This window comes from Carassius auratus, unplaced genomic scaffold (genome assembly GCF_003368295.1).
Source record: "Carassius auratus strain Wakin unplaced genomic scaffold, ASM336829v1 scaf_tig00010015, whole genome shotgun sequence".
Classification (NCBI taxonomy): domain Eukaryota; kingdom Metazoa; phylum Chordata; class Actinopteri; order Cypriniformes; family Cyprinidae; genus Carassius; species Carassius auratus.
The window spans coordinates 18,489-38,647 of NW_020524099.1; the positions used below are offsets into that span (position 1 = coordinate 18,489).

The window sequence follows — 20,159 nt, forward strand, 5'->3', positions numbered from 1 at the left end:
AAGCATATGGGAATTCTGTAAGCCCAAGAATGTAATTTTTCAGATAAAAAAAAAAAACCTAAACAAACCAAAAAAAAAAAAAAAAAAAAAAAGATAAGATAATATACGGTGGAGCTGCAGAACTAAAAGCAAATAACCTACATGAAAATGTGGTTAGTTTTTCTGCTAAAAGGCAGGTAACAAATAAATGACTACTGTATTGTTTTTAAGTGTGTTGAGAGAGAAACCTTTGATATAATAACTTTACAATTTAGTAACAACTGCATCACTGCATCGGCAGGCAATTCTGGACTTTGGGCGCCATCTTTTGGAAGTAATAGCTCATTTACTCACCTGTGAAACTGCACAAACTTGACTTGAGTTAATAAAATAAACATTTACAACAGTGTGTATAAAATATCAAATTTATTTTGATATAAAACTGCACATGCACACTCACACAATATCTGATAACCATCAATATAGTCTTATAAGTCTTTTTCATAAAGCTAGCACACAATTGCAGACTTTAAAACATTATGGTTTGAAGACACCATGAGGAAAGCTTGCACTGTCAGATTATAAAGTTTAATGTACAAAAAAGGCAGTCTGAAAAGCAAGTATAAACATTTAAAAAGAATGTACAAATGGGCAAAAAGTACAAAAAGAGCAGCAGTCACTCAAACATGTAGAAGCAATGCTCTGTAACACTTTATGATTAAATGATTCGGTGAAAAAAAAAAAAAAAAATTACAGGTATTCAGATGAATTAAAACGCCTGGAATTTTGGCTGAAAATTGTACAAGATATACAGAATGTTTCTCATACATTCCTGTTTTTTTTTGGCAGTCTCGGTCCATACTCGCAAACCTACTTTTAGTATCTTGGTTCAAGACAAAATGAAGGGGTGAAATGACAAACAATGTTTGGAGAACAAATACAGTACAGACTGAATGGAACGGATCACAGAGACGGGAAGGTTTTCCTTGGCCATACATTCACAATTGCTCATTTCCTTCATCCTTATCAAGTACAGAATATGTGCATCGTGTTATTCAAATGATTTGAATGCTGGGAGAGGCATCAGTGAGTCAATAACCAAACTGATTTATGTAAAACTGTAAATAAGTTGAGCTTAATAAGTGGAAATCAAGGGCCTTCTTTGCAAAATCATACATAACTAATGTGTAAATCGTAAATAAAAATGTTACTGTGCAAATTGTTGCAATCCGCTGCACAATTTACACTTGAATGCATGATTTTAACTTACTTCCAAAGTGTTTAAACGAAGTTAGAATCCCCCCTTCCTTACCTTTGACACCCATTGCAAAAAAACAACACAACACTTGGTCACACAGATTTTGAAATACAGTTTTTTCATGAGAAGGAAAGCATCGACATGACTGCACATGACACAGACAAATCTCACCCAACTGACTGGACACAACACAAACCATTGTGTGCATTGAATAAGGCAAAAATGAGGAGGCTCACATCCACTAGGAGTTTCATGACCTGTCAGTGCTTAAAAAAACAAAAGTCAAATGTGGCAGAAAACACTGGTATTTGTAGAAATTTAAGTCATTTCTAGTAATGGCAAAACCTACATTTCATATTTGTGCTAATACTCCTAATACTTTGTGCTAGGTTATTAGGTTATTCTCTGAGAACAGCAGGTCTAGATGAAAAATGCGACAAAAATATAGTTTAATAAGTTGAATATCCACTTAAAATGAAACAATTAAATTGAATAAATATAGATTTATTTTATTATCCAAGAACATCCCTTCTATCGTATCTTAGTCACTCACATTAGTGAGTATTTCTGTGCTTTTAAGAATCAAAGCTGGGCAAACAGAACTTATTACGGTTTCGAAGGCATAAAGCTGAAGTTGTGGTCATGAAAGCCCTAGTTTTCACAATTTCCCTTTCTCTTTTCCATGGCCAATCCATGTGATTACAGAAACAGAAGACGGGAGAAATGTTTTTTCCCACCTTCTAAGGTAAATTCTCCTCAGTTCCAACCTCCTTAACCCGGCTGCTGTGAAGAAAGTTATGTGAAACTATTTGACAGCACCGAGCCTTTTCAATAGATTCTTTCCTTTGGAGAGCAGTCCTGTTTTCTTAGAGTCAGCTCGGGGGCGCCGGATGGGACTGCCGGGCCCCTGGGCTGTGGGGCCGGACCCCGGGATGTGTGGGCGCACTGTGGGGGTGGCACTTCTTCTGGGAGGGCCCGCTTTTTCCACGGGAACCTAACGGAAGACCCGCAAGGGACAGTTCAGGGCCGGATGTTTAAAAAGAAAAGAAGGTGTTTCTTTGCCTTTTAAAGCATCTCAATGTCATTACTGTATAACAGACACACCATCTCCTCTCACAGTCCTTTCTGTCCCAGCAGGGCCACCATACAGTCAATTATCAATCAATAGTATATTTTGCGCCATGAATAATACCCAGACAGTAGGGGGCGGCGCTCTAAACAGTAATCGATGAATTATATGTGGTGAAACCCAGAAAATCGAGTGTGCTTCACTTAAGATTCTAGCTAAACTCTCATTAAAACATTAATAAACCTGTTCAGACTGCAAGTGCTACAAAATATCTTAAGAAATGTACTATTTATACACAACTAATTAGGAACTCCTTAAACGTGAAGCCCAACCAGGGATGAGCATTAGCTGAAAATGTATTCACCCTCAGGCTATCAAAGATATGAGTTTGCTTCTTGATCAAAAAAAAAACATTGAAAAGATTTTTATGTTTTGTTTCCAGTAAAGACTTGTGCATGTCTTTATCACCAGCAGGGTGGACTATTGTAATGGTCTCCACACCGGCTTTCGCAAGAAGACCATTAGACAGCTGCAGCTCATCCAGAACGCCGCTGCCAGGATTCTGACTAGAACCAGAAAATCTGAGCATATCACACCAGTCCTCAGGTCCTTACACTGGCTTCCAGTTATTTAGGATTGATTTTAAAGTACTTTTACTTGTTTATAAATCACTCAATGACCTAGGACCGAAATATATTGCAGATATGTTCACTGAATATAAACCTAACAGAGCACTCAGATCATTAGTATCGAGTCAGTTAGACATACCAAAGGTTCACACAAAACAAGGGGAGTCCACCTTTAGTTACAATGCCGCTCGCATTTAAACTCATCTGTTTAGCTGTGCATTTATTGAATGAGCACTGTGTGATGTCAGGACTGATTGCACTATATATATATATATATATATATATATATATATATATATATATATATATATATATATATGAATTTCCTATTTTTAACTGTTTTAAATTAATTTTAAATCAACTTTTTAATAATTTTAAATGTTTTTAAATTCCTTTTTATTATTATTTTACTTCCTTTTATGTAAAGCACTTTAAATTACCATTGTGTATGAAATGTGCTATATAAATAATAAAAATAAAAAAAGGAATTTAGAATTACATCATTGCTCACCAATGGAATCAGTGGGTGCCGTCAGATTAAGAGTCCAAACAGCTGCTACTAACATCACTAAACTTTTTCACTGAAGAAAGCAATATTTGGACTCTTATTCTGACGGCATCCATTCACTGAGCAACTGATGTAATGCTAAATTTCTCCAGATCTGTTCTGATGAAAAAACAAATTCATCAACCTCTTGGATGGCCGAAGGGTGAGTTCATTATCAGCAAATTTTCCTTTGGGGTGAACTATGCCTTTAAAAGAAAAAACACCTTTTACATGCCATAATTTGCTCTTAATATCAGTTGTATAGTTGCATAACACAAAATTTAAATTCATTAAATTTATGCTAACAGCAACATACTCTATAATGGTAATGAAAAGAGAAGATAAGTTTTTAATTTACCAGTCTTCTGAAGTAATCTATCACCTTTCAGCATGGTAACTTCACCAAGGGTGTTGGAGCCAAATCAAACCTGCTTTAAAAAAGCTTCATTTATAAAAGTGGCTGCAAGAATGCATAAACTTAAAAATCAATTCAGTCAAGTCTAGGAAACAGTATATAACTAAAATCTACTCTTTAGATAGATAATGGTAATGATACTTATGCTTGCTGGACTGGTTTGATCACTCTTAGAGTTAATGGAAAGAGTGCACCCTAATCACACACACACACACCTTTATGATCTGGCTGACATTGCCAATGTCCAATATCCATTTCAAAAGTGTTTCTTGTCAATTCATGCTCAGTGTGGTCTGATAGGGTGCACAGCTACAGGAGAGGAGAGGGTTTGTCCCAGGACGTACACTAGGAATCTACTCAACTGCACACATTAGAGAAGAGAAGGGGTGGGGGTAGGGGGTCAGGGGTCCAATTCTGACCGTGTGACAATGGCCTTATAGCTTCTTATGACTTACAGTAGGAGTCAATGAAAGACGAACATTATAATGGACAACACCCAGAGAGAGAAACAACTGAAGATACCAGCTGTGCCTGTCTAATGCACTGACAGCAGTGGACCAATCACAGTATTTATATTAATGTTAACTGATGAGGTCATGAGAACTACAGGGGTGTCTTGATGAGTAACTTGGTCGGTGCATGTATCTGTATAGAATTTGTGTGTATATTGTCAGTTTTAAACTTTGCAATTAATTAAAATTTATTTTTTAATGAATAAAAATGATTTTTTAAATAATACAAATATTGTTTTAATAAGAATATTTTAATCAATTTAAATAATTAATCTTTAATTAAATGTCTTTTTAATTAGAAACATTAAAAATGACATCATTATATATTAACATATGATATAAATTCTAAAAAAAAAAAAATAAATATAAATAATAAACATAAATCATTACATATTAATGAAACATTTAAATATGAATAAAATATGTATTAAAATAAAAATGCAATAAGTCTGTTAGTTCATACAGTATATAAACTTCCACTCTAAGTTTAGGCAGCAACGTAATGTTTTTGTGAGTGCGAACCAATTTTCTTGGATCTTTCATCTATATGGTTGGGGTGAATGTGATGCATGTGTTCTGTGCATACCAGGAGCAACAGTCGTGTGCATTAGACGAGGACAGCATTATCTGTGGTATCCTCTGTTGCTCACTTACGTGACAGATACTGAGCCGTTACGGAGTGAAATGAACACTCTTCTTCTGTTTTGCCAAGCAAGTGAGGAAAAAAAAAACAATGCCATGATGTAATGCATCTCAATTGTCTGCACAATGAATATGAGAAAAGAATAACAAATCTTTCAGTACAGAAAAACCTTGATAAGTCCTGATGATTGAAAACATCCATCAGCAATTATTTATATATACAGTATTGTTCAAAATAATAGCAGTACAATGTGACTAACCAGAATAATCAAGGTTTTTAGTATATTTTTTATTGCTACGTGGCAAACAAGTTACCAGTAGGTTCAGTAGATTGTCAGAAAACAAACAAGACCCAGCATTCATGATATGCACGCTCTTAAGGCTGTGCAATTGGGCAATTAGTTGAAAGGGGTGTGTTCAAAAAAATAGCAGTGTCTACCTTTGACTGTACAAACTCAAAACTATTTTGTACAAACATTTTTTTTTTTCTGGGATTTAGCAATCCTGTGAATCACTAAACTAATATTTAGTTGTATGACCACAGTTTTTTAAAACTGCTTGATATCTGTGTGGCATGGAGTCAACCAACTTGTGGCACCTCTCAGCTGTTATTCCACTCCATGATTCTTTAACAACATTCCACAATTCATTCACATTTCTTGGTTTTGCTTCAGAAACAGCATTTTTGATATCACCCCACAAGTTCTCAATTGGATTAAGGTCTGGAGATTGGGCTGGCCACTCCATAACATTAATTTTGTTGGTTTGGAACCAAGACTTTGCCCGTTTACTAGTGTGTTTTGGGTCATTGTCTTGTTGAAACAACCATTTCAAGGGCATGTCCTCTTCAGCATAGGGTAACATGACCTCTTCAAGTATTTTAACATATGCAAACTGATCCATGATCCCTGGTATGCGATAAATAGGCCCAACACCATAGTAGGAGAAACATGCCCATATCATGATGCTTGCACCTCCATGCTTCACTGTCTTCACTGTGTACTGTGGCTTGAATTCAGAGTTTGGGGGTCGTCTCACAAACTGCCTGTGGCCCTTGGACCCAAAAAGAACAATTTTACTCTCATCAGTCCACAAAATGTTCCTCCATTTCTCTTTAGGCCAGTTGATGTGTTCTTTGGCAAATTGTAACCTCTTCTGCACATGCCTTTTTTTTTAACAGAGGGACTTTGCGGGGGATTCTTGAAAATAGATTAGCTTCACACAGACGTCTTCTAACTGTCACAGTAGTTACAGGTAACTCCAGACTGTCTTTGATCATCCTGGAGGTGATCATTGGCTGAGCCTTTGCCATTCTGGTTATTCTTCTATCCATTTTGATGGTTGTCTTCCGTTTTCTTCCACGTCTCTCTGGTTTTGCTCTCCATTTTAAGGCATTGGAGATCATTTTAGCTGAACAGCCTATCATTTTTTGCACCTCTTTATAGGTTTTCCCCTCTCTAATCAACTTTTTAATCAAAGTACGCTGTTCTTCTGAACAATGTCTTGAACGACCCATTTTCCTCAGCTTTCAAATGCATGTTCAACAAGTGTTGGCTTCATCCTTAAATAGGGGCCACCTGATTCACACCTGTTTCTTCACAAAATTGATGACCTCAGTGATTGAATGCCACACTGCTATTTTTTTGAACACACCCCTTTCAACTAATTCAACTAATTGCCCAATTGCACAGCCTTAAGAGCGTGCATATCATGAATGCTGGGTCTCATTTGTTTTCTGAGAATCTACTGAACCTACTGGTAACTTGTTTGCCACGTAGCAATAAAAAAATATACGAAAAACCTTGATTATTCTGGTTAGTCACATTGTACTGCTATTATTTTGAACAATACTGTATATATTTTCTCTCTCTCTCTCTCTATCTTTTTTTTATACAGACCACTGTACAATATCTACAACTACAGATAAAATCATTCTTGATAACTCTCTACTTGCAACATATGTTTTGTGTCTTTCTTTAAGTTGATAGTCTTATATATCAGCAATACACAAAAAACAATAATTTTGGAAACATATACAAAAGGGTTTAAGGTTGTTGTTGTTTTTTTTTTAACTGGTCTCAATCCGTTAAAGCACCTTAAAAAAATTCACTGTGGAGTCGAAGCATTCTGAAAGAAAAAGCATGCAGTTCTACAGTTCCACATGGATTCAGTTCTCTGTACATCAAAACTATCTCCTCTATTATAAATTGAGTTCAATTTTAAACACACTTACATTCATAAAGCTTCTATTACAATGCCTCACTTGTGTATTCTGTAAAAAATAATAGTCTTTTAGTGCTTCTTTTTCCAGAAATAATAACAATAAACAGCTAATAATCTGGCACGCCTCTTTGTGTGAATTCTTCTTTTCCAAACAACGCTTTATGAATATGCAATTTCATTAACAGTTCACATTTCTCCTCCGCAGATCATCTGACATAAAGATAAAGGTTCCTCAGTCTTGTATTTTACGGTATGTCTCTGTGTTTAGTAAGCTGTCTCTCTTTTGTTTTCTGTTTTCCTTCAATGATCCATCAAAAAAGCAACCGGCTGTCACACAACACATACACAGACGGAGAAGAGGAAAAAAACAGCGGAGCAGGAAGGAGATTAAAAAAAGAGCGAATGGATGACAGAGGGCTAGCGTGAAACAGGATGTACCCTTTTGTTCTTTGTCCGGGACGGGTGGTCCTGGGGGTGACGGCTCGGTGTCTTGGTGAGGTAAACCTCCACGTCATCAGGCACTTCTTCAAGAAAGTTGGAGGGGACCAGACCCTTGTGTCCATTGAGCTCCCCCTGAATGGAAAACAGAGGACATCATGCATCTAAGGCTAAATGCCAGTGTGGCGGCTCTCCCGTGTTCAGGACTGAAAGCAGGAATAACCTCGAACATGAAAGAACAGCATTATTAGGTGTTTTGCAGAAGAGTATAGTGTATGACCAAAAACAGAGATGGTGTAAATAATCTACTCACGTAATAAAAGCCATCCTCATCGATCTCTCCAAACACTGTGATCACATCACCAGCACAAAACGTCAGCTCGGCCTGAAGGACAGAAAAAGAAAAACATGTTAGATTTCAGTCATCGTTCATAACTGTCACAGAGCTCATTTAATATCCAGCAGTTACAGCCACAATGTAGATCTATTAATCACTTTAAAGGATCAATCATAAATCAGCCTGACTGTCTCTATCTTTATATCCATCTATCTCTCCATCTGTGCTTCCATCCATCTGTATATACAACCATCCATCTATACCTCCATATATCTCTGTCTCTGTATATCCATCTATCTGTCCATCCATCCATTCATCCACCTTTCCATCCATCCATCCATCCATCCATCCATCCATCCATCTATCTATCTATCTATCTATCTATCTATCTATCTATCTATCTATCTATCTATCTATCTATCTATCTATCTATCTATCTATCTATCTATCTATCTATCTGTCTGTCTGTCTGTCTATCTATCTATCTATCTATCTGTCTGTCTATCTGTCTATCTGTCTGTTTATCTGTCTGTCTGTCTGTCTGTCTGTGTATCTGTCTGTCTGTGTATCTGTCTGTCTGTGTATCTGTCTGTCTGTCTGTGCATCTGTCTGTGTATCTGTCTGTCTGTCTGTGCATCTGTCTGTCTGTCTGTGTATCTGTCTGTCTGTGTATCTGTCTGTGCATCTGTCTGCCTGTCTGTGTATCTGTCTGTCTGTGTATCTGTCTGTGTATCTGTCTGTCTGTATGTGCATCTGTCTGTCTGTCTGTGTATCTGTCTGTCTGTCTGTGCATCTGTCTGTCTGTCTGTGTATCTGTCTGTCTGTGCATCTGTCTGTATATCTGTCTGTCTGTGTATCTGTCTGTCTGTCTGTGTATCTGTCTGTGTATCTTTCTGTCTGTGTATCTGTCTTTGTATCTGTCTGTCTGTCTGTGTATCTGTCTGTGTATCTGTCTGTCTGTCTGTGCATCTGTCTGTGTATCTGTCTGTCTGTCTGTGCATCTGTCTGTGTATCTGTCTGTGTATCTGTCTGTCTGTCTGTGCATCTGTCTGTGTATCTGTCTGTCTGTCTGTGTATCTGTTTGTGTATCTGTCTGTCTGTGTATCTGTCTGTCTGTCTGTGCATCTGTCTGTGTATCTGTCTGTCTGTGTATCTGTCTGTGTATCGGTCTGTCTGTGTATCGGTCTGTCTGTCTGTGGGCACTTTTTTCACTTCTGCACACTTACACACTATAACTTTTGACAGAATTAAAACCTACACATTCAACCTACACTAGGTTTAGGTCTAACTCTATACTCATAAAAACAAACCTACGTAATGTCAGACATCTAAAAGAATCTCTACATAACTTATTAGAAAGAAAATGAAATAGCAATAATTTATAGCAACATTCTCTACTTCAGGTTCAAAACAACACCCACCAGACTTGTGAAATACAAACACAGATCAACCAACACTGGGCAAGGCAGGTCCTCACTTAACCTCCACACACAGAGATCTCAGTGTCACAAATAACCATTCCCTATTCCTTTCATAGGAACTCACTCACTTACAGCAGAGCAGATTTCTCAACAGCCTGTCACAAAGCCTTCATAAAAGCATTATAATGATTCAACGTATCCGATAAATACATGAATACACATTGGAATTTGTATCTGGTTCACTAAAGCATGACACTAAAACTACCATCATGGAATATTAAGCATCGTTTTATGCTTATTTCCTTAGAGAATCATTTATCAAGCAAATTATGAAGGCTTTAAAAAACACATTCATTATGAAATAAAAATGTATTGCACATGCATTATGATGTTTGGATCCCATAAGTGAGATGACCACATGCAGTACAGGTGCTGATGCAGTGCAGTGAGCTCCGTCAGCAGGAAATAGAGTGTCATTTGGCACAGGCTCAGTGAGTGTAGACTCACTACTTCCTTCCACACTCACCTCCTCACTCTGCAAGCTGCCCTCATAGTGGGCCTGTGCGCCAGCAGCAATGCAAAGGTGACAGTAAGTGACAATGGGGTGTAAAAGACTTGGAAATGCTAATTATAATATAAAGTTATTAGCTGATCTAACTTTTTTTGTTCTGTGAGTTTTTTATTTTTTTTATAGATTTGGAATTGAATTGGAAAAAGTTGATGGATGTTACTATGAAACACACATTTCAACTAATTAATTGTTTTTAAATATAATTTTTTTTCATTGCTATTTATTTTTTGTTAATGTTTTCATAACCATTATATATGAAATATGATTACACTTAAACACAAGTAAATATAAAAAAGAAGCACATAATGATTTACAGCAGGCTTGGTATATATATATATATATATATATATATATATATATATATATATATATATATATATATATATATATATTACAATAAAAATAAACAACAAAAATATAAAAAAATAATAAAAATTATTAAGGAATACTATAATAATGTATAAATAACATTAAAATAACACTGTGACAGAAAGGGGAAATTTTGGGAAACATGTTTGAAAACGGTGATTATATTTTTTTATTTTATTTGGCACAGAACTTACACACTTCAACTTTAAAATAATAAGATCACAGAAGAAAGTCATACAGGACTGGAATGACATAACAGTGTGTAAATAATGACAGAACTTTAATTTTATTTTTAACCAGAACTTAACCTTTGGAGCAGCCAAGTGACATCTGAATGAACAGTAACATAAACAATACAAACCACATTGTAGCCGCAAAAGCAAGGAAGATAAGCTGAAAATGAATTTGGTGGCTATTACAGAGGCAGACATCCAGGCAAGCCAGCATAAAATCAAAAGCTTATGAGATGAAACTGTAGGTGCGAGAAAAAGCCCAGACAAAATGAACTCCATTAGTACCTCCACATCCACGTTAGGAGAGCTCTCTCTGGGGTCATAGTCATACAGGGCCACCATCCTCCGCGTCGGCACCGGGTGCTGCCTTCCACTCCTTTTGTTCCTCTCTGAGGGAATAAGCAAACAAATAAGGAAACCAAGGTACTTTCTAATAATTAAAATGTTGATAATTAAAATTAAACATATAAATATGTGAAAAAAGAGCATGATTTTATGAATGACAGCAGGTCTTGTTGTTATAATGACATCAAAACAAACTTTACATGTTATTCATTCTCATTTTTTCGCATATTACCAACTATGATCATTTTTAACAACAAAAGGCATATTTAGTAGACAAGTTATTAATATTGAATCTAAATGTCCACTGTTATGAGCTCTGAGGTCCAAAATTTGAGACTACAGCTTATTGAACATTTCAAATTGAAAATGGAATAAAAAAAAAAATAAAGAAATAAAAAAATCTGTGACACTGCTCATGTGAGTTCGGTATGAATGGTCAATTGTTTTTACTTAAAGCTCAAGACGCTCTAAAATACAAAACAGACACATTTTAAGAGCAGTTTCAGACTTTCAGAGCCCACTGTTCAATCTGCATTATTGTGGAGTCAGTGGGAACAGAAAGAAGTAGTCATGCTTGTGTGACATTCGACTGTTGAAAGGAAACTTGGAGGTGAGCTCTGAAAAGGCACTTCAGTGAAAAAGTAAAAAAAGGGTTTGAATGAGAAAACTGGTGGAGAAATCGTGCGGGCACAAACCTCTCTTGGATTTCCTGGACCTGCGATTAACTGAACGGCCATCTTTGAACCTATTACAGTTTACTTGAAGAGAAAAGAGGAAAGCAAGAAAGAAATGGAATAGAGAGGGGGGGGGTGAAGGTAAAGAAGGCACAGGATTTAAAGGAATAATCCGTCTTCGACATTTCACTAGGATTCCTTTTGTTTTCCTCAGATGAAAGAAAGTCCTTTAGAATTGGAACGACAGAGTGGTGACAGAATTTAAGAGTTATATAAAGAATAGTATGGAAAAGGTAGAGGACTGGCAGACTAGCACCATGTTAATCTAAAATAATTCAGAAAGTAAGAGAATAGTCAGAAAATGAAGCACAGAGGGGTAAGATGGGCAGGGGCTCAGTACAAACTACCTGTTAGTTCATACCTATTTTCTCAATGGGTGTGTTGAGAGGAAGAAAGCCCTGTTTGAGCAGCTGGTCCATCATTTGATCATCATCCGTCTGGATCTCTGAGACCATGTTACAGGGGATGAGCCCCCTGCGGCCACAGATCTCTGCCCTATAGAAGCCATCTGTGTCCTTCTCTCCAAACACCTGGATAACACAGCAGGGCCATAACTCAACTCATTTCATAGCATTTTTAATTACACTCTCTCTAATGTCCTGCATTTCTGCTCTACTCAATTTTACAGTAGCACTACTTCTAATGTTTTCTATGTTGTATTATTTACGTATGCTTGTATTATTTTCATTTGTAAGTCATGTTTTATAGTATCAAGTGTCTAGTAATTGAATAAATGTAAATAGCCACTGCAAAAAGAAAAACATCTAATTTGTGTGTGTGTGTATGACAATGGCTTGACTAGGAGAGAAGGGGAGAAGCAAACAGAACTTAAAATATATAATTAGCAATGCACAAAGTATTATTTATATAAAATAAATCATTATAAAGCCACATACATATGCGCGCATGTATATAAAATACAGTAAAGAAACAATAAAAGTAATTTAATAATCAGTATTATTTAATATTGGCAATGACAACTACACTGAACACAAATATATAATTATCAACTATTTTTATCCGTCAGAAATACAGAATTAGTGCAAAGAATAGAACAATATAATTTTATAAAATTATTTTATATAATTAATCAGTTATGTATACCATTATTAATAAATTCATTAATGTACTTTTTAAAATAAAATAATTATTTATCAATCCATATAAATATTTATATACATAACATATATATATATATATATATATATATATATATATATATATATATATATATATATATATATATATATATATACATACACACACACACACACACACATATAACATTATATATATATATATATATACATGAACATAATAAATTTATAATAAAGTACAATAAATAGTAATAAACAATATTAATTATATGATGTATTGATGCATTTATATAAAAAATGTGTATTAATAATAAATAATAATCAGTAATTTCACTACTGGCAATTAAATTTGTATATTAGTATATAAACATAATTATCTGTATCGATGCATCCCTAAATAGAGTAGAAGGTAACACTTTAAAATAAGGTTCCATTAGTTAATGTTAGTTAATGTATTAATTAACATGAACAAACAATGAATAATACATTTATTACTGTATTTATTAATCTTCGTTAATGTTAGTTAATGAAAATACATTGTTAGTTCATGGTAATTCACAGTGCATTAACTAATGTTAACAAGCACAACTTTTGATTTAAATAATGCATTAGTAAATGTTGAAATTAACATGAACTAAGACTTATAAATGTTGTAGAAAGATTGTTCTTGCTTAGTTCATGTCAACGAAAGTAGTTAACTAACATTAACTAATGGAACCTTATTCTAAAGTGTTACAGAGTAGAAATAAAAAGTCTGAAAAGGTGGAGAGAACCGAAAAACAAGCTATGGAATTAAATGACAGTTGAGAAGTGCTTGACATCAGTCAGTTCAGATCAAACCTTTATGATCTGGCCCTCCTTGAAGGGAAGCTCTTCTACAGCAGCATCGGGGTTCGGAGACATTGACAAGGGGTCGTAGTCAAACATGGCCACAAAGATTCGGGACAAGTCCTCTGGCTCGGACTCATAGTAGTCCGGAGACCGCCCGTCTCGTCCTCCATAACCATCTGAAACACAGGAGAAGGCAAGCTTCTGCTACACACTGAAACCAGAGGACATTTAAAGCCCAAAAGAGACAATGGCACACTTAACCTAATCTATATCCTCAGAGGCATCAATCTGTGACAGCTAAACAATATTTAGAAAATGACATACAGTATGCTGCTATCTGACTATATTATGTGCCATTCCTTCCTTAAGTGAGGCTACATATTAAAACTACATATTTACATCATAAACTGATAAAAATGCTAACTGCACTTGATACATATGCATGCTCTCTATACAATAAAATTATTTGGCACACAGCACACCGGTGGGGTAATACACAAGCATACTGAAAACAGAAGAATGCAGTAAGAACATGTTTGAAACTGCCATGCATATTAAATGAACAAGGAAAGGATAAAAACATTGCTGTTTTACTGTAAACATCTACAGATCATTATTGGACAGACATGCAGCAACTCATTACCAATACTTTACTGGGATGATCCACTATCAATCTCAAACTTTTTTCTCTTATCTTATACCAAAGCCTTGGAGAGGAGTAAATAGTAGACCATGCCAGTTAATTCAAAGTGTATATGGAGCTGATATAAGTGAATCATGCACACTGATAAGGATATATAGAACATTCAAAAGCTGCATTTAAAATAACAGTAATTTCCATAGTTCTCCATTAAAGCAGGCATATGCTCTTATATGCTCTTATGGTGTGCAATCATACAACATCCAACAGAAGAAAGATATTCATGCAATTGAAACAATCAAGAATCTCACAGGAAGCTCAGTAAAAGATGGATGATGAGGAAAAAGGCAACAAGGGAAGCAAGAGGAGGAGAAGAGGGGTTCACAAACACTGTCTGGTGTTTTAGACCACAAAATGAGCACAAAGAAAGGAGCAATCACCCTTAAACAGACCGAAACCCTAACCAAATCCTAGTTATCTGTTGGTAAAATAAAGACAAATTGCCTCTTGATTAAAACTATAAAATATACACATAAAAAGTAAATGAAAAGAAAAAAAATTGTTTAATAAATGTACCTCATCCATCTTTGTCTTTCATATGTTAATGAGAATTCCCTGCATGTCTATTCTTCTAAGATAAAGGTAGCTTCTTGCTCTTTTTGAGGATAGCAATACAAGTAAAGCTCTAGCAACTTTATCCGAGATATGTTTCCCATTTATATTTGTTTACATTTCTACATATGCAAATGTGTAGGTTAAAAGACAAGCAGAACTTGTATTTTTGTCTAAATATATGTGCTGTTTTAGCAGTACAACTGTCCCATATTTTAATGTAAAGACTACTGCTGAACTTCTGTGTAGTTACAGTACATGTTTGTGTCCCTATAATTAACCTATTTTGTGAACGTCTAAGGGTTTAGCATGGACATGACAGGAACTGAAAGATTGGTCATGACGTTATTTAGTAAAGCAATGCCATCACAATAACCTCATCTATTATGTTTATGTCTTGTGGCCTTATTTCTTGGACATTGTTTTGTATATTTCTTTCTTTCTATTTATTCAGGTAGAACTGCTGTGAGACACCTATTTTTTAGAAACGGAAGAACCTACATTTTTATCTGTGATAATCAGCAGTCACAGAAACAGTCAGTAGAGCTTAACTTGCATTAAGTTGAGAATTATTAAATTAAAGACCCCATGAAATCTCCTGAAAAATTCACTTTTTCTGAACTGACGTTTTTTTCTATTGAAAAAGGGAGTTTGGGTGGGACAAAAGTTTGCCAACACTTTATTTTGTCAGCATTTGACTGTTACACAAGTTTCAGAGTAGGTTTAGAGTAAATGTATATATATATATATATATTTATATATATATATATATATATATATATATAATTCATATAAAATAATATTATACATTTCTAAATCGCTTCAATATGCGTTTGCTCAAAGTAAACTCAAACTTACAGTACCTGGGTTTTAATAGGCCGTTCAAAGCTCACAAACATGGACTAAAAGCCACTAAACCCCTACATTGATTTCAGTGAAAGTAATAATTTCAATAAGAGTAATGATTTCAATAAGGGTCTTTAAACAAGACACTGTTGGTAAAAATGTGCTATATTAGTTCTAAATTTGTTCTGGTCATTTTTGTTGGATTTTCTTTTTCACGCCACATACCATATCGGTGCTCTGTTCGCTGTGGGGCCCATTTCCTGCGGTGGGCTACATTGGTATAGTAAACATCGTCCTTGATATGTGAGAGGTTCCCTTCACTCCCCTCACTGTTATTCTCCACGGTGATCTCTACGGAAACACCAATCAGAGCATTACAGCCACAGCCCCTCTACTCACCCCGCTAGATGTGGATTATGGTATTTTCAGGGCTCTCAAGGTGTGTTTTAAGATTGGAAATGCCATTCTATAGCATTAAAGCATCAGAAATGGCGTACTGATCTTAAAACAGTATTGAAAGCCAGCTGACATGAATTGCTCTGGAGTAAAACAGCAATGTTCAACATGATGATGGTTTTCTAAGCAACAATGTGTGGCCTGTTAGGAGTACCAATTGTACACTAGAATAAAGCAGTTAAATAATTATTAGTGAATCTGAAACAGAATGAGTGTTCAAAGGTCAACCAAATGTGACTCCCAGGGCTTACAGAACACCAGAACTGTCATGACATTTAAGGAAATCAGAGGAACACACAATAGGTGTCTCTACAAAGGAAGGGAAGGAGAGTCCAAACATCATGTGACCACACTAACCAATGGAAGGAACTGTCATTGGCCTTCTCTGAGCGGGCGGACAGCCGTGACTCGTCCTATGGCCGGAATGGTCCAGTCGATCTGAGCGTCCCGTTGAGGGAGAGCTCCCTAAAATCTTCAAAAGCAAACATTAATATGTTAATCAAAGCCTGTGGTTCCTTAAAAATAGATATCCTATTAAAAAAAAAGATTCCCATCATCCCCAAAATGAAATAAATAAATAAAGTGATTTCTTTAGAGAGCAAGATTCTAGTCCCAAGTGAAATCAAAACAAGGAGGATGAACCCGCCAAAACATTTAACATAAACAATTGAAACAAACTCTGACAACAACATGAGCAGGGTTTTGGCAGAAATCAGATGCTTAGCTAAAGACCATTTTGGTTTTTGTTCTGCTCCTCTTGTTCGTATGGGAAAGTTTTGAATTTAGTTTGTGATATGAGCTTTCTGATTCATATCATTCTACATTATGGTCTGCCTACACTTAATGTAATGTCTTGAGTATATAAAACTGTCAGTGCAGGTATATAGCATGCTGCAAATCTGTATACGATAGTAGTCAGGACATTAACCACCACAGACATCCTGGGAGATTTCCCTGGAATTTTCTTGATGATTTACAGGACTGTATGAACAGGTATTAGAAGAAAACAATGATGGGAAGCAAAACCCACCAAAAAAGTATGCATCTGTGCTGCTCAATCCAGATAAGTGAGGTGAGTTATCTGTTCAAGCCCAAATAAACAAGCTTGACCGTTCCAATCAGTGGCAAAACATTGTTCATTTATTTGAATAACTTCAGTCCATACTGCACTGTTAAATATACAAATTCGTCATTCCTTTGGTGTTTCAAGCTTCCCATAAACAACTCTAAACCAGTGTTTCCCAACCCTGTTCCTAGAGGCACCCCAATACTACAAATTTTTGAACTCTTCCCAATCAAACACATCTAAATTAACTCATCAGTTCATTAGTAGAGACTTAAAAAGACACCTAGTGGAGACCTCCAAGTCCTAAACTGGATGGGTTAAATAAGGGAGACATCCAAAATGTGTACTAATGGGGTCCCACCAAGAACAGGGTTTGGAAACATTGCTCTAAACCAGGTCTCCAACCTTGCTCTCGGAGACCCACTATCCTGCAAAGTTTATTTCCACACCTCCCTGCACGTTTTCAAGTTGATCTTCAGAACCCAGATTAACTGGTTTAGATGATTAGGTTTGGAGCTAAACTTTGAAAAATAGTAGTTCTCCAGGAGCAGTGTTGAATAACTAGGAACTTCTAGGTTGGACTCTAAAGTATAAGTTGGAGGACTGTGGAAAAATTGTCATTTGATTTGTGACTCTTCTTACAACAGAAACAAGAAACACTCAGAAATGGCCTTTAGGTAATCAAAACAAATCTACACATCCAAAAATTTCACTTGACACTCTAGGAAATCAAACAAAGTCACAATGAGATCTAAACCAAATCAAGAAAGTCAAGAAAGATCATACAAGCTAAACTCCCCCCAAAACAAGAGTAATATCAAAAGGTGAAATCAAACAATAACATAAGCAACATCTAGCAAAAATAGACCAAACAAAAGGCTAAACAAGAAGAACAAACCAAATAAACCAATGACAGACTGGGTGGAACACCATGAACAGAAGAATGGTTTAATCGATTGTCGATGAGAACACAAGCAGTTGGTAGATGAGAAGAGGACGGAAGGGTGACAGGAGGGGTAGGAGACACACACCAGGGGTTCATCCATTGCCCTGTTGAGTCTGGCCACAGAGTAGGCCCTAATGTCCCTGTGATAGGTCCTGCCAACCTCGCTCAGCCTGCCCTCGCTCTGGAACCTGCGTTGGGGACGGTGATGGTGCGGATGATAGTGGTAATGGTGGTATGACTCCCGCATGCTCCTCGTCTCTGGAATGGAATCCAGGATATCCTCCTCCACGCTGCACTGCCGGGTCAGTGTCCTTTTCCTGCCAGCAGCCAGAGCACGTCTCTCCACAGGTCCCTCGCTGTGGATCACCCGCATGTTGGGGCCAGAACCCACCCGCAGCGGGCTGCCCCCCGTGTACGAGTGGTAGCTTCCACGTAGCCAAGCGAGCCCTCCTCCTCACTCCCGCAGTCTAGTCCACTGTCCGGGCTCTTGGTGTTCTGCCTGCTACTGCTGCTGCTCCAGCACGATGGCCGGTCCTCTATGGAGCTGTAGCGCGGAGAGGAGCGCTGCCTCTGCAGCCTGCGGATGCTCTTGCTAGGGGAGAGGTGGTTCGGCTGCCGTGAATCCGTTGGTAGGGCCGTGGGCTCCTGCAAGGAGTGCCTGGACAGGCTTCCTCGAAACGCAGACGCTGACCCATGACCTCCACCCCGGTGTCGGGTTCCTCCTCGGCAACTTCCGGGATGCTGTGGAGCCGCTTGTGGGAGCGCAAGGAGCGCTGTCGTACCACTTCCCGCTGCAGGTCCCAACTGTCCCGGTCCACCGCCAGGTCTTGTCTCCTGTAATATGCCTTTTAGAAGCCGGAGAGGATGATGGACGAAGGAGGAGCCAAAGTTTCAGTTAGATTTGGACGTATTTTCAATTAGTTAAAATCGGGATTGTTTTTGGCGGGTTTTTGTTTGATGGTGTTAGAACAGGCAGAGAAGATAAAACAGTGTGCAAATAGAGAACAAAATGGGAAAAGAAAGACAAATAAACACAGAATTAGTTATCGGAGGTCATGGTCGAATGTAGGGCATGCAGTCTCATTCCATGACGGACATGACATGCGACGGGAGGGAATCTGTTGAAGGAAATTGTCAGGAAATGCAAACCGTACAGAAAATGAGAACTGGAGAGTATCACATATGCAGGGCTCATTGAGACAATCCACTAACAAAGCACAGTCCAACAACAACAACAACAAAACTACAGATGAGAATTCAGAACACAGAACATTAAGAAATTATTAACAGGCAATCAAAGGATCAAGGCTAAAGTATCTAAGGACTTTACATAAAAAAATAAAAAATAAAATAACAAAATGGAGATTCATCTGCCCAAGCAACAAGTGAATTGCTGTTCAAAAGTAGACCAGTAACCTGGAATGGAAATTAAAAAAAATATTAATAAAAAGACAAATCTTTTCTAATCATTTCAAATTATGTATGAAAACCGTAATCGTTGGTTTTAAATTTGTACATCCCGATACATGTAGAATATATTTTTAGAATAAGAGGAGATAGCTTACAACAGCATATTGTTAACAAATATTGTTTTTAGTATTTAAGTTTGACACTACTGCAGATACAGTTTTCTGTACCATACTAAACTGTAGATGTCTGCAGTTGGAAGCAAACCATATCCCAAAAAGCAGAATATATTGTAGCCTTTATAAGGTGTTAGTTTTCATACCACAATCCCAATGGCTGCTCAGGTCTCCAAAAAGATAACTCAAAACAAAAATGACAAAAACGGAAATATAATATACCATTTATTACTTCATATATTCAATACATCATGTATTTTTGCAACCCTTTCTGTATAATACTTATTCATAAATATCTTTTTAAAATAAATCTTAACAGTAAACATCGTTCATGAAGAAACAGATATTCACAAATCTGTC

The 20,159-nt window shown here is 36.6% G+C and overlaps 1 pseudogene; it reads right to left on the reverse strand.

Moving 5' to 3' along the window:
• Positions 1 to 115: 115 nt before the first annotated feature.
• Positions 116 to 19,061, reverse strand: LOC113072734 (RIMS-binding protein 2-like; annotated as a pseudogene).
• Positions 19,062 to 20,159: the final 1,098 nt, after the last annotated feature.